The following is a 14,383-nucleotide window of genomic DNA, read 5'->3' on the forward strand; positions in this document are numbered from 1 at the left end:
GACCCTCCCCTGCCACCTCCAAGAGTGGCTCCTCGAGTGCTTCCAAACCAAGGCTATGCAAGTGCAATTGTCCTACCCCGGATTTGGGCGGGAAATTTTTAAATTACCATTGTGATGTTGACATTGCTGGAGCAGCGTGGGTATTTCACGGGCGCTGCCAATCAAAATACTTACAAACATCTTAAGAGGTTCATGGATACCTGTTAGGGAGCAAGCAAACTAATGTGTCCGAGGATGCACTTCGGTTGAGACTCTTCCCATTCTTACTTAGAGTGAAGGCATTGGATTGGCTTGAGCGTCTTCCTAACCATTCCATCACTACTTTGGATGTGTTGGCGAACAAGTTTATTGCAAAAATTTTCTCACCGGTGCATATGGCAGCATTGATAGATGAGATCTTAGCTTTCAAGCAGGAGCCCACTGAACCTTTGCATGAGATTTAGGAGCGCTATAGAACAATGGTAAAGGAATGCCCCAACAATGATATGACTGAGTCGATGATCCAACAGACTTTCTACCAGGGAATTAACACAACAAACCAATGCATAGTGAACCAACTTGCTGGGGGCAACTTTATGAAGCTGTCTTATGAGGAGGCTTGTGATATTCTTGACGAGATGGCTGACACTTCTTCTTCTTGGCAAAGTAGAGCCAATGTGCCCCAGGGTGACCCCGCGGTTACTTATTTGCGCAAAGAGTTACATGATCATGGGCAGACTATAGCTGAGTTGACAACTACAATAAATCAACTAGCAAAGGCACAATTACAACAAGTTCAAAATCTTCGCCAAGTAAATGCTATGGAGGGTGTCAACATGCTCGTAAACAAAAGAAGACAACGAGGTCAACAGAACCAAGGGAATTCGGAGCAATTTGACAATGATTGTGGTGGATTCCAAGATGATAGTTATGATGGGCAAAATGAAGAAGTACAATACGTGAACAATTACCAAGGCCAAAGGGGCAAATCTTCCAACCAACAACAATAGAGGCCCCAAGGCAATTGGGGCAATCAACAACAAGGCAATGGTAATTGGGGGAACAACAACCAAAACTCCAACTGGGGCAATTAGAACAATAATCAGAACAATCAAAGTAATTAGAATAGGAACAATAACAACCGGGGTAGTAACAATAATCAAGGTGGGTGGAACAATGGCAATCAAGGAAACCGAGGGCAAGGCTTTCAAAGGCCCCCAATGTACCAACAACCAAACAATCCGCCCCCATTTCCATCTCAAGGTCCTAGTTCCTCTAACTCTGACATGGGGAGAATGGAAATGATGTTTGAACAGATGATGAAAAAGAGTGCGGATTTCGATGCTCAGTTGTCTTCCCACAATACTTCAACTAGAAATTTGGAGGTTCAATTAGGCCAAATCTCATAGTCTTTGAATACTCGCCCTAAGGGTGCTCTACCAAGTGATACGTTAGTAAACCCAAAGGGTGGGAACAATCATGTTATGGCAGTAACTACAAGGAGTGAACGAGACGGTAATGTGAATGCCTCCAAACAAAAGCAAATATTGAGTGATGAAGTTGAATTGCAAGAAGATGAATTTCCTTTGGTGGTTGAAAATGTGATTGATGAGAATGTGAATGAAGAAGTGAGGATTGATATTCAAGATGCCGAGGTGAAAACTCAAAATGACGTGAACCCTTCTAGGGAACACGTAATAGACATGCCAAAGCCGGTTGTGCCTAAAGCCAAGGCTCCTTTGCCAAGGCCACCTCCACCTTATCCTCAAAGGCTTGCAAAGCAGAAAAATGAGAATCAGTTTAAAAAGTTCATTGATATAATGAAGAGCTTATCCATTAATGTGCCTTTAGTGGAGGCTCTTGAATAAATGTCGGGCTATGCTAAATTCATGAAGAACTTGGTGACAAAGAAATGATCCATGGATTGTGAAACTATAAAGATGACCCACTAAGTTAGTGCAATAGTGCATTCAATGGCCCTGAAGCTTGAAGATCCCGATGCTTTCACCATTCCTTGCACCATTGGGAGTGCGGACTTTGCAAAAGCTCTATGTGATTTGGGGGCAAGTATTAACTTGATGCCCTACTCAGTTTTCAAGACTTTGGGTATTGGGCAACCGAGGCCGACTTCCATGAGATTGCAAATGGTGGATAGAACGATGAAGAGACCATTGGGTATTATTAATGATGTACTTATCTGGGTGGACAAATTTATCTTGCCAGCTGATTTTGTGATCTTGGATTGTGAGGTGGATTATGAAGTTCCAAACATATTGGGGGGACCTTTCCTTGCTACTGAGAAGGCCTTAGTTGATGTGGAAGCAGGGGAACTCACATTCCGGCTAGGTGATGAAAAAGTGGTCTTTCATGTGTGCAAGTCAATGAAGCAGCCCAACAGTTCTGAGGTGTACTCTTTTGTAAACCTTGTCACGACAGTGATAGTTGATGATACCAGTACAATGATCAATATGGAGGACCTTTTGGAGGCCATATTGTTGAATCTTGATGTCAATGATGATGAGGGCGAGTGGAGTGTGTGAATGCTTTACATAGGATGGGCTCTTACTCTTATGAGCCTAGAAAACTATCTTTGGACCTTGAGAATCGGAAGACTCCACCAACAAAACCTTTAATTGAGGAGCCTCTGGTGTTAGAGATGAAGTCATTGCCTCCACACCTCAGGTATGAGTTCTTAGGCCCTAGTTCTACTTTTCCAGTTATTCTTTCCTTTTGTCTTACTAACATGCAGGTTGATTCCACATTGGCGGTGCTTCAAAAGCGGAAAAAGGCAATTGGATGGACTCTAGATGATATCCGGGGAATATGCCCTGCATTCTGTATGCACAAGATTATTCTGGAAGATGATGCAAAGCCCTCCTTGGAACATTAAAGGAGGTTGAACGAGGCAATGTAAGAAGTTGTGAAAAAGGAGGTGATCAAGTGGTTGGATGTCGGGGTTGTGTACCCCATCTCTGATAGCTCTTGGACTTCGCCGGTGCAATGTGTACCAAAGAAGGGTAGCATGACTGTGATTGCAAATTCACAAAATGAGTTGATTCCTACCAGAACCGTCACTGGTTGGAGGGTATGTATGGACTACTGCAAGTTGAATAAAGTGACCCGTAAGGATCACTTTCTATTTCCTTTTCTTGACCAGATGTTAGACCGACTTGCTGGGCGTGCCTTCTACTATTTCTTGGATGGGTATTCTAGGTACAACCAAATCTTGATTGCTTCGGAAGATCAGGAGAAAACCACATTCACTTGTACATATGGCACCTTTGCCTTTTCTCGGATGCCTTTTGGGTTGTGTAAGGCACCGACTACATTTCAGCGGTGTATGATGGCCATTTTCGCTGATATGGTGGAAGACATTTTGGAGGTGTTCATGGACGACTTCAGTGTTGTGGGTGATTTATTTGATGAGTGTTTGAAAAATCTTGATAGAGTTTTGGCCCATTATGAAGAAACCAATCTTGTTCTTAATTGGGAGAAATGTCACTTCATGGTGGAAGAGGGCATAGTTCTTGGGCATAAAATTTCAAAGTACGGTATTGAGGTAGATAAAGAAAAAATTGATGTGATTTCAAAGCTCCCTCCCCTACCTCTGTCAAGGGAGTTAGAAGTTTTCTTGGGCATGTGGGGTTCTACCGGAGATTTATCAAAGACTTTTCGAAGGTAGTAAACCCTTTGTACAAGCTATTGGAAAAGGATGCCAAGTTTGTGTTCGATGAGAGATGTATGCAAGCCTTTGAACTTCTCAAGCATAAGTTGACCACCACTCCTATCATTACCGCACCTAATTAGAGCTTGACCTTTGAGCTCATGTGTGATGCGAGCGATGTTGCGGTTGGGGTGGTTTTGGGTCAAAGAGTGAACAAAATGTTTCATCTGGTGTACTATGCGAGCAAGACAATAAATGACACTCAAGTGAACTACACGGTGACCGAGAAAGAACTTTTGGCTATTATGTTCGCAATGGAGAAATTTTGGTCGTATCTTATGGGTGTCAAGGTCATAGTCCGTATCGATCATGCCGCACTTTGGTACTTGATGACGAAAAAGGATTCCAAAGCTAGACTGATGCGATGGGTCTTGTTACTTCAAGAGTTTGATTTGGAGATTGTGGACCGGAAGGGTAGTGAAAACCAAGTGGCGGACCACTTGTCCCGCTTGGAGGAGGAGGGGAGGCCTCGTGATGGCCTAGAGATCAATGACTCATTTCCCGACGAACAACTCCTTTCGGTGTCGGTGAATGGTATGCCATGGTTTGCGGACGTTGCTAATTTCCTTGTGACTGGTATAATCCCCTGTGAGCTCTCTTCTAACCAAAGGAAGAAGCTCAAATGGGATAGTTTGGATTTCTATTAGGATGAGCCATACTTGTTCAAGATTTGGACGGATGGTATGATCCGAAGGTGTGTCCCAGAGGAAGAGCAATTGAGTATCTTGGAGGCTTGTCATTCCTCTCCCTATGGTGGCCATCATGGCGGGGTGAGGTCGGCTTCCAAAGTTCTTAGTTGTGGGTTTTATAGGCCAACTTTGTAAAAAGATGCAAGTGAACTTGTGAAGAGGTGTGACGAATGTCAAAGAGCGGACGAAATTTCAAAGAAAGATGAGATGCCTCTCAATACCATTCTTGAGATTGATATTTTGATGTATGGGGCACTGATTTTATGGGCCCGTTTGTTAGATCGTGTGGGAACACATACATTCTTGTGGCGGTGGACTATGTTTTAAAGTGGGTTGAAGTCGTGTCTTTACCCAACAATGAGGCTCGGAGTGTTATTGCATTTCTCAAGAAGAGCATTTTTACAAGGTTTGGCACTCCTCGCGCAATCATAAGTGATGGGGGTTTCATTTTTGCAATAGAGCTTTTGACACTTTGCTTGCAAAGTATGGTGTCAACCACAAATTTTCTACTCCCTATCACCCTCAAGCAAGTGGCCAAGTTGATGTCTCAAACAAGGAAATCAAGAGTATATTGTCAAAGACGGTCAATGCAAATAGGACCGATTAGTCAAAGAAGTTGGATGATGCTCTATGGGCTTATAGGACTGCTTACAAGACTCCGATTGGTATGTCTCCGTATCGGTTAGGGTTTGGGAAATATTTCCATCTACCGGTTGAGTTAGAGCACAAGGCCATGTGGGCTTTGAGGAAATTAAATCTTGAATAGGATGTGGCAACAAATCTTCGTGTGGAGCAGCTTAATGAACTTGATGAATTCCGATTCCATGCCTACTCCAGTTCGTCCTTGTACAAGGACAAGATGAAGTACCTTCATGATAAATATGCTCGTTGCAAGGAGTTCAAAGTGGGTGACTTGGTTCTCTTGTTCAACTCCCGGTTACGTCTATTTCTGGGAAAGCTTAGGTCAAAATGGAGTGGACCTTTTGAAGTGGTGTTTGTGACCCCGTTTGGTGCACTTGATTTGAAGAACAAAAACGGGGAAATTTTCAGAGTGAATGGGCACAGGGTCAAGCACTACTTGGTAAAAATTGATGACAACCACGTGGTGGCACTTCTCCATCTCAAATGATTTGATGGTAACCTGTGTCGTACCACGATGTTAAATCAGGCACTTCTTGGGAGGCAACCCATGTATTTTTCTTCTTATTTTCTTTGATTTTCATTGTAGTGTAGGATTTATTTTTGGACTGACTGGTTGTGAGATGTTGTAGGATTGTGTTGATGCAGTGCAGGAAAAAGTTGGAAAATGACCACTCTCTAAAGTTGTCAATGCGGACCGCACTCATTTTGTGCGGCCGCAAAGACCCTTATGCGGGGGCAAGAAATCAATGCGGACCACACTGATGATTTGACAAAAGTGGGGGTTCTCTGAAGTTTACCACCGTGGCCGCATTGCATTTTTTGTGCGGTCCGCAGTGGTCCACTGCAGCCGCATCACATTTTGTGCAGTCCGCAGTGGTCAATTTGTCAGTGACTTGTGGTTTCGAGCACCGCGGACCACGGTTCCATTTTGTGCGGTCCACGGTGGGTAGGTAAGCTATGCCCCAAGACCTTTTTTTATAAATAGGACCTAAGGCACTCCTTTTGAACTTTTCGATCCCCTTACTCTCAAAGCCTAAAAAATCATTGTTCATCTCTCTATTGCACGTAATCAACCACTAAGGCTTATTCATCATCTTAGCATCTTACTTTTGGTACTTTAATCCCTTTTCAATTGTTTAATTTTATTATTTTCGGTAAATTTTTGTTTCCCTTGTTTCTTCTTCTTTCCCTGCCCGTTTTTCTTTCAATATTGTAGCTTAGGTTAGTTAATTTTTGTTTAGGTAGTTAAAACACTGAACCAACACTTAAGGACTCATCAATAGGTGTAAAATTGGACTAAAATTGAACAAATCATGAACCCTAGGTTGGTGTTATTGTTGGGCATTCAGTGTAGACCGCGGTGGATTTTGTGCAGTCCGTAGTGCCCTTATGCGGTCCGCAATGGTATTTTGTGCAGACTGCAATGGTGAAAGTCCTGAAAGATAACATTTGAGGACCGCGGCCGCATTGCATTTTGTGCGGTCCGCGGTGCTTCAATGCGGAGTGCATTGGTATTTTGTGCGGTCTGTAGTGCATAGTTTCAGAGAATGGGTAGTCTGAACCCCACCTCTATGAGGACCGCAATGGATTTTGTGCGGTTCACAATGGCCTCTTTGCGGCCGCACTACATTTTGTGCGGTCCGCACTTTGCAATTTTCATACTGTCTGCAACATTTTTTTGCAACTGTGAACTTTATTGTTTTGCGGGATACTAACAAAGTCTGAATGAAAGTTGTTTGCAGACAATGGTGAGATCAAGAGTAAAAGGTGGTAAACAAACAGGAAGAGGAGAGTCCTCCCGGGGTGGGAAACAAAAGATGATAAAGTTGACCCCACAAGTCAGACAAAACATTAAGAACACAAGGAAAATCATTAAAGTTGCAGATAGGGCCATTGACCAGTCGGGGAGTGAGTATGAACCCTCCCGGGATATATTATCAGACTCCGTGCCAGAGTACATTCCTGATTGGCCGGAGAGAAACAGGTTGAGAGATACACCCCCACCTTCCCCCACTACCCAAGCTTCAGTGCGCGTATCTTCTGAGTCATCTGAGGGCTCAGCTGCCGGTAGTGGAAATGAGTACTCCACCTCTCCTACAACTTCATTATCCGGAGAGGATGTAGTAGTAGAAGAAAGGGAAGAAGTAGAAGGGGGTGAGCCCCAAGCTGGTGGGGTAGAACGGGCTAGGAACCAGGAGGCATGGGAGGACCGGTTCGTCAGTGAGATTGCCTACCACAAATTCAGAGAGTGGTGGCCAGAAAAGAGGTTAATACTTGAGAGAAATATTATCACCCGGGATCTTTTGCCTCACAATCCCAATGTGCTGAGGCAATTCAAAGAAAGAACTGGATGGGACTACTTCATAGGGCAGGTGGATGACGCCAATGAGCACTTGGTGAAAGAATTTTACACCAACGTGGCCCACATCAAAAAGGGTACCATGGTCACCAAAGTGCGGAATCTGAAAGTGAAGTTTTATGTCAAGACCATCAATGACTATTTGGGATTCACGGAGGAGGATGAGTCCTTATACTTGGACAAAATGAAGTTGGGAGAAGAAGCTTGTCCGTGGTTAGCAGAGTACATGGAAATCCTAGGTACCACCCCTGAGTGGTTGACTGCGGGGGTAAAGATATTGAGGAGGACATTAAACTTTGAGGCGAAGGGGTGGGAGACATTTGTGTGTAGCAGGCTAGATCCTACCACCCATGACAACTCACTCCCAATTCACCGGGCAATCTTAGTAGCATCCATCATGGCGGGGTACCCGATCAATATCGGGAATGTGATGTCTCGGGTCATTACACGGGTAGTGAATAAGGGTGAAAGGTCTTACCAATTCCCCAACTTCCTAACTATGCACCTGAAGGACCAAAATGTGGAGAAACACAAATTTGACGTGAAAGTGAAGGCAAAGGAACCTTTCTCGTGGTATAGCCTACAGGGTGATGACAACCTTAAAGGCAAGCACTTCAAGGGAAAATCCACTACTTCAACTGACTAGTCTGAAGAGCCAGTAGTGGTAGTGACTACTCCACAGCCTCCCTCCACTTCAGCAGATATGGCCCCAGGCCCATCTACTTCAGCAGATCCAGAGATACCCTCTACCACTGCCTATCCATTGACTGCTCACCGTTTGAGCCAGGCCCTCATCAGCATCAACAACTGGATGCAGATAACTACTTCTAAGTTGTCTGTACTATCTACTACTGTGGCAGCTCAGTCAGCACCTCCTCCTCTACAGGTCCTATAGTCCATGGAGGACACTCTCAAGGATTTTCTAGACAACCAGAAGAAGTTCCTTGAGAACCAGAAATTGCTCACGGACGATGTTGATTCACACGGAAAGGCTCTCAAGGAGCTTGCTAGGGAGGCTAAGAAGATGAGAAAGATTCGGGCTTCCAAAGAGTCCGTGAAGGAGTTACGAGTCGAGGTGGAGAGATTGAAGGCAGATGACCTGCCTTTGGATTTGCTGCTACATGACCCTGTGCCACCAGCCCATCCCCAGCCAAAGCAGTCTGAGAGGCCTCCTAAGAGAAAGAGGGTGATCCCCCAGTCCGATGATGCAGTTATCCAGTTAACGGACCCACCGGAGACTTCCTCCAGTAAGTCATAGGATGCAGCCCAGGAGCCTATCCAGGCCCAGGTCCCAGCAGTAGAGCCACAGTTCACAAGGAGCCAGTTTCAGGTTCCCGAGCATACAAAGGACCCAGGGACCAATCAGGATCCCATGCTGACGGATGGCCCATAAGGAGTTTCTGTATCCTCTTTCCTCTATTTTGGTGCTTATTTTGCTTCGTTGGCATTGAGGACAATGTCAACTTTCATTTAAAGGGGTAAGCCCTACTTGGATTTAGATGACTGTATATATGAATGATTTCTTTCTTTCTTTTTTATCTTTGGTATGTATATAATTTCAACATTTCATTACATTTTTTGCATTTTTTACCTTGGATCTGTATATAAAAGTTATGTTCAATTGTATATATTCATCTCCCCTATTGTATATTCGATTAAATCCCCTCTTGTACATATTCATTTTACTTTCCGTATTTTTCCTTTTCTTAGCTTCTTATTTTATGTTTGTAGCTTCTTGTTTTGAGTTTTTACAATAAGCCTTTGGTTTTCTTAATGCCACGGTTCTTTCTAAAGGTGGAATTTGTGTGAACCAGGTGGCTCTTCCCAATGATGGATGGCATGACAACCTTTTTAAGGGTTTGAGTCTGTTTTTCTTTTCTTTTTTTGCTTTTTAGTAGTTAGTGGTAAGGTTGCCTCAAGCAAAGCTTCACTTGGGCCTAGCACATTTGCCTTTGATCCTATGGTCAAAAACAAATTGTTGTGTATAGGATGGTGAAAGTTGTGACCTTGAGACTCTTGTGTTGGCCGATAATCATCAAGTGGTTTTTCAGGACCATTGTGTACTCAAATCTTATCTAAGGTTATTTTAGGGCCCCGACTTTGTTTCTTTAGCGATCCCATAGCTTGTGTGGTGAGAAATTGTATTGCAAGTCCAAGTCCCGAGCCATTAGTCTAGAACTTGCCCTGAATGTTTGTTGGGGCAAAATCCTAAGTGTAATTTGACTTGAGACAAGATTATAGGCTCTCCTTGATCCAAATGATAGCTTGAATACTTCCATAGCCTGCTAATGATAAATCCCTAGTCAAACTTTTTGAGCCTTAGACCTTTTTCCTTCAAGAACCATGATACAAGTCTTTACCCGTTCTAAAAGATACCTTCTCTTGGCACCCGATCTTCCCTTAGCACATGGCAAAAGTATAAGTTTGGGGGAGAGACGAGGATTGCAACAAAGTGGTAAAAGGGTACAAAATGAAGAAAGGGAAAGGCAATAAAAAAGAAAGAAATGCAAAAACACAAAAAGAATGTTCAATGTAGAAATGAGTGAAGCGATTCAATAAAAGCAAAGAATGAAAGGTGTGGAAAGTTGAGAAAGGAGAAAAGATTTGAAATGAACAAGAAAGAGTGACAGTGTGTCTCTCTAACCCTTAGAAAGAAGTGAAATGACTCAAAAAGTCGAGTAAATGTGTGCCAAAATGAAGGAATAGAAGTGCTAAAGGGAAGATGGAACCTACTTAGACCAAACAATTCCTACCTTGAACCAAAAGCCTTCACTATGTCTCCATAAAAGACCTATATGATCTTGAGTTGAATGAAACTTATATTAGTGGTGACTCACATAAGGGGCAAGCATATGGTACTTAGAGCCGGACTTGTGACTTTTCCTTGAGAGAGATGAGTGTAGTTCCATTAACCTCATTCTTAGTGCCACTATAATAATGGTGAGGTTTTCTTAGGGAGAGTTGAGGATGTGCGAGTTTGGATTCCACAATGACCAAAGTAATAGAAAGAGTTTCTTTGATGTGTTGAGTCAACTTTTGATGCTCTTGTGTCACACTAAATCCATGGCGTTTAAAAAGAGTGAATGTTGTTAATGATTCATTTGAATTAAGGGCAATTGTTAGTCTCAATTGATGCTAGATGAGGTCACTTTAGGTCGGTTGGATTTTCTTGAAATTGACGCTTAAAGGGTGGGTCTTATTTTGTTTGCTTGAGAACAAGCAGAAGCTTAAGTTTGGGGGAGTTGATAACTAGGGATTATGATGCATTTTACACTCCTTCTTGCTTAAGTTTTGATTAGAAATGTATACAAAATAGTCACAAAGGCTCACAAGTTGTGCTTGATTGCAGGTTTGATCAATAAGGTGTCAAAACCAACTCAAAAAGGAGTGAAACTTGCACAAGTACCAAGACAAGACCAAGCTCGGTCAAACAGGGCCAGTGCGGCCGCACACCATTCTGTGCGGTCCGCAAAGATGAAGTTCAGAGAGTATGTTTTTCAGGCCACCAGCCAATGCGGCCGCAAAGGGTTTTGTGCGGTCCGCATTGGTTTCATTGCGGCCGCACTCGATTTCGTGCAGACCGCATTGCCCGAGATCAGAGAGTTGCTAGATTGGAGGATGAAGCCCAATGCGGTCCGCGGTCCATTTTTGTGCGGACCGCAATAGAAGCCACCTCAGCCGCACTCGACTTTGTGCGGTCCGCAAAGCCCAAGTTCAGAGAGCAGATTAATCAAGCCAAGAGCCTTAGTGCGGCTGCACTCGATTTTGTACGGTCCGCACTAGCCCTGCAGGGGTATTTTTATCTAGAATTTTCAGCCTAGTATAAATAGTTTATTTTCTCATTTTTAGGTCAGGAGATAGATTTTGGGACAGAGCTGCACTCGTGACTTCTTATCTTTTACCATTTTGAATAATTTTAGCTTAGTTTCAACATTGAATCTTCAAGTTTTATTTAGTAATTAATTATTATGGGCCTATTTTCATCTATTTCTTTGTGTTCTTCTCCAATTATGAGTAGCTAGACCCATTATCTAGGGTTGTGGCTCAATCCTAGTGTGGATAATTGATGGGTCTTGTGTTTTGATGATTGATTGTCTATGGGTGTTTGATATTTGGACTAATTTAGTGTTTTAATATTGAATTAGCAGTTGCAAACACTAGTTTATGCCTAGTAGACTTTGGATCTTCTTGAGAAAGAGAGCCTAAGTCCATGAAATCAAGTAATTGGGGCGTATTCAAGAGATTGATAGCCCCAATTAAAGGGTTAAACCTAGAGATAGTAATACCCGATGTGAACCTTGATTTCTTGCACAAATTTACATACCCAATTGGTCTTGAGAAAGTCAATTCGGGCAAAATCACTCGAACTACCGAGAGGTATAGAGTGAGTAGAATCGTGCAATGGTTATATCATACTCCCTAAATATGACAATCTTGCTTTAGACTCAAGAATCCGTCAATTGACCACCTAGGAGAAAGTCACTACCCTAGTGCCTTTTATCTATTTGATCAACTCTCAATAGTATAATCTTAGCTTTACTTAGCCTAATTTAGCATTGTAGTATTATAAAATTAGAATTAATATTAAAACCAAAAATGTTCAGAAGTGAAATTAGGAACAAATACACAACTCCACTTTAGATAGAAACTCAACTCCAATATCTAGCTCCATGTGGAAATCGATCTCGACCTTCTCGGGTAAAAGCTGCTTTGACCTCTCTTACTACTCAATAGTAGTACAGGGTTGGCCTCGATCAGCTTACCTAGTCATACAGACTAGGTGTCGTCACGACGGTTCGCACAGGGAGAACTTGGGTTGTGACATATGTGTTGACCGGTCAACACAAAAAATTGCTCTTCACGAACGCGAACGCGAAGAACAAAAATCACCTGGATTAGTAGACCGAGCATTTTAGTATATTGAGAACATCGTGAGTTCTAGAGCTCCATTTGAGGTGATTTTTTCGGCGATGTTCTCGTCTTAAGAAGGTTTTTTGAATAGTTTAGTATTGGTTTGTGGTGTTAGAGAGTTGTTGGAGCAGGTAATCAAAGTCTCTTGTCTAACCTTATGAAGGTGAATTTACCTTATAGGTGCTATATTTATTATGTACTATGTGTTATGGGAGCTACGTATGTATGAGGGTATAAGTGTCCATGTGTTTGCTAAAATTTCTGATTATGTCCGGTAGACTTAGACTCAAGCCATGCTTAATTGTATTAGTTGAGTTATTCTTGCTTGTTTAAATGCCTTAATTACATTTTGGCCTGAGACTTGTGTAGGTATTAGACTCGTTATTTTAGATACTTGAAGAGTTATCTGATTTGTGGTGGATAGTATGCTTCCTTTTTATGGATTTTTTCCGAGTTGTGCATATTTGTCCGAAAGTTTTCTTAAATTTTATAACTCACACGTATATTTGTGACCAGGGCCAGTGACCTATCAAAGTTTTAAATTCTAATAGGATTGGGCTGAACGCCTCAACAATACTCTTATTGGATCGGGTCGTTCGCCTCGGCAGTATCGGGTGGTTCGCCTCAGTAGTATCATGTAACACACTCTTATAGGCCCTTTGCCTCGGCAGAGTATATATTCTTATGGGATCGGACTATTTTCCTTGGCAGAGTACATATTCTTATTGGATCGGGTCGTTCGCCTTGGTAGAGTACATATTCTTATGGGATCGGGTCGTTCGCTTCGGCAGATTACATATTCTTATGGGATCGGGATGTGCGCCTCGACAGAGTACACTATTATTATGGGATCGGGTCGTACGCTAGAGCGGGATATCATAACATCACTCTTATGGGATTGGGCCTTTCGCCATGGCAGAATCATGCTTAATATCTTAAATTTTATCTAACTTGAGATGTGATATTTTAATGACTATTGATCTGACATACATTCCATTCGCAACAATATTCGGCACTCTAGGATTTTGTGTTTCATCTGTTGAGGATCATTTTTATGTACATATATTTGTCTACACTATTTTACTTGCCATGGTCTATACATATCTACTTTTATTGTATTTGATTTATTAGACCACTAGTAGGTGTCGATGTCGACCCCTAGTCACTACTTTTTTGGGATTAGGCAAGATATGCATTGAGTTACGTATCCATATTATACTTCTGAACTTATTGTACAGGTAATGAGACAAGTACATTTGGGCTGTCACGACCCCAACCCCAGTCATGATGGCACCCAACACACTGCTAGGCAAGTCCGACCATTCAACAATATTATCCCAAATTCTTATTCAGATTATAGATAAATATCACAGAGAATTTACTAAGTCATTTCATTCAAGTGTATAATTAATAATAAAATCTGCGAAAGTTCAATTAAAATACCACACCATAGCCCAACAGAATCTGGTGTCACGAATATGAGCCTCTAATATAGAATATCCACCTATTACAAGTCTGTCTAGGAAAAATACGGAATAAAAGGTAGAGATAAAGGGGAGAGATCAAGGCTGCGAATGCCATGCAGCTACCTCAATACTCCCGGATACTGCCTGCTCTGCTAAACAATTCCTCACTTAGCCTGTGGTGTACCTGGATCTGCACGCAAGGTGCAGGGAGTAATGTGAGTACTTCGACCCAGTGAGTAATAAACATAAATAAAGGTTGAGAATAAGAAATCATGAAAAAAAATACAAAGTAAACTATAACTGGCAGTTTAGAACAACAAATAGTGAAGCAGCAAGTCAATTAAGTCAGAGTACCAAATACTGAGACAGGTATAACAAATAAAAAACAAATGCATGAGTGCAATGCAATGCATATAATGGTACACTCTAGTACCCACTGCAGCGTGCAGCCCGAGCCATCCATTTATTTATCGTCGACGGCGCTCACTTGGGGTGTGTGCAGACTCCGAAGGGGCTCCTACAGCCCAAGCGCAATATCAAGCAATCTCGTGGCATCAAATCTCGAACCTCGGCCTCATATCAATGTCAGTATAATCACCCAGGCTCTCGGCCT

Source organism: Nicotiana tabacum, chromosome 22 (assembly GCF_000715075.1).
Source record: "Nicotiana tabacum cultivar K326 chromosome 22, ASM71507v2, whole genome shotgun sequence".
In the NCBI taxonomy this organism is placed as follows: domain Eukaryota; kingdom Viridiplantae; phylum Streptophyta; class Magnoliopsida; order Solanales; family Solanaceae; genus Nicotiana; species Nicotiana tabacum.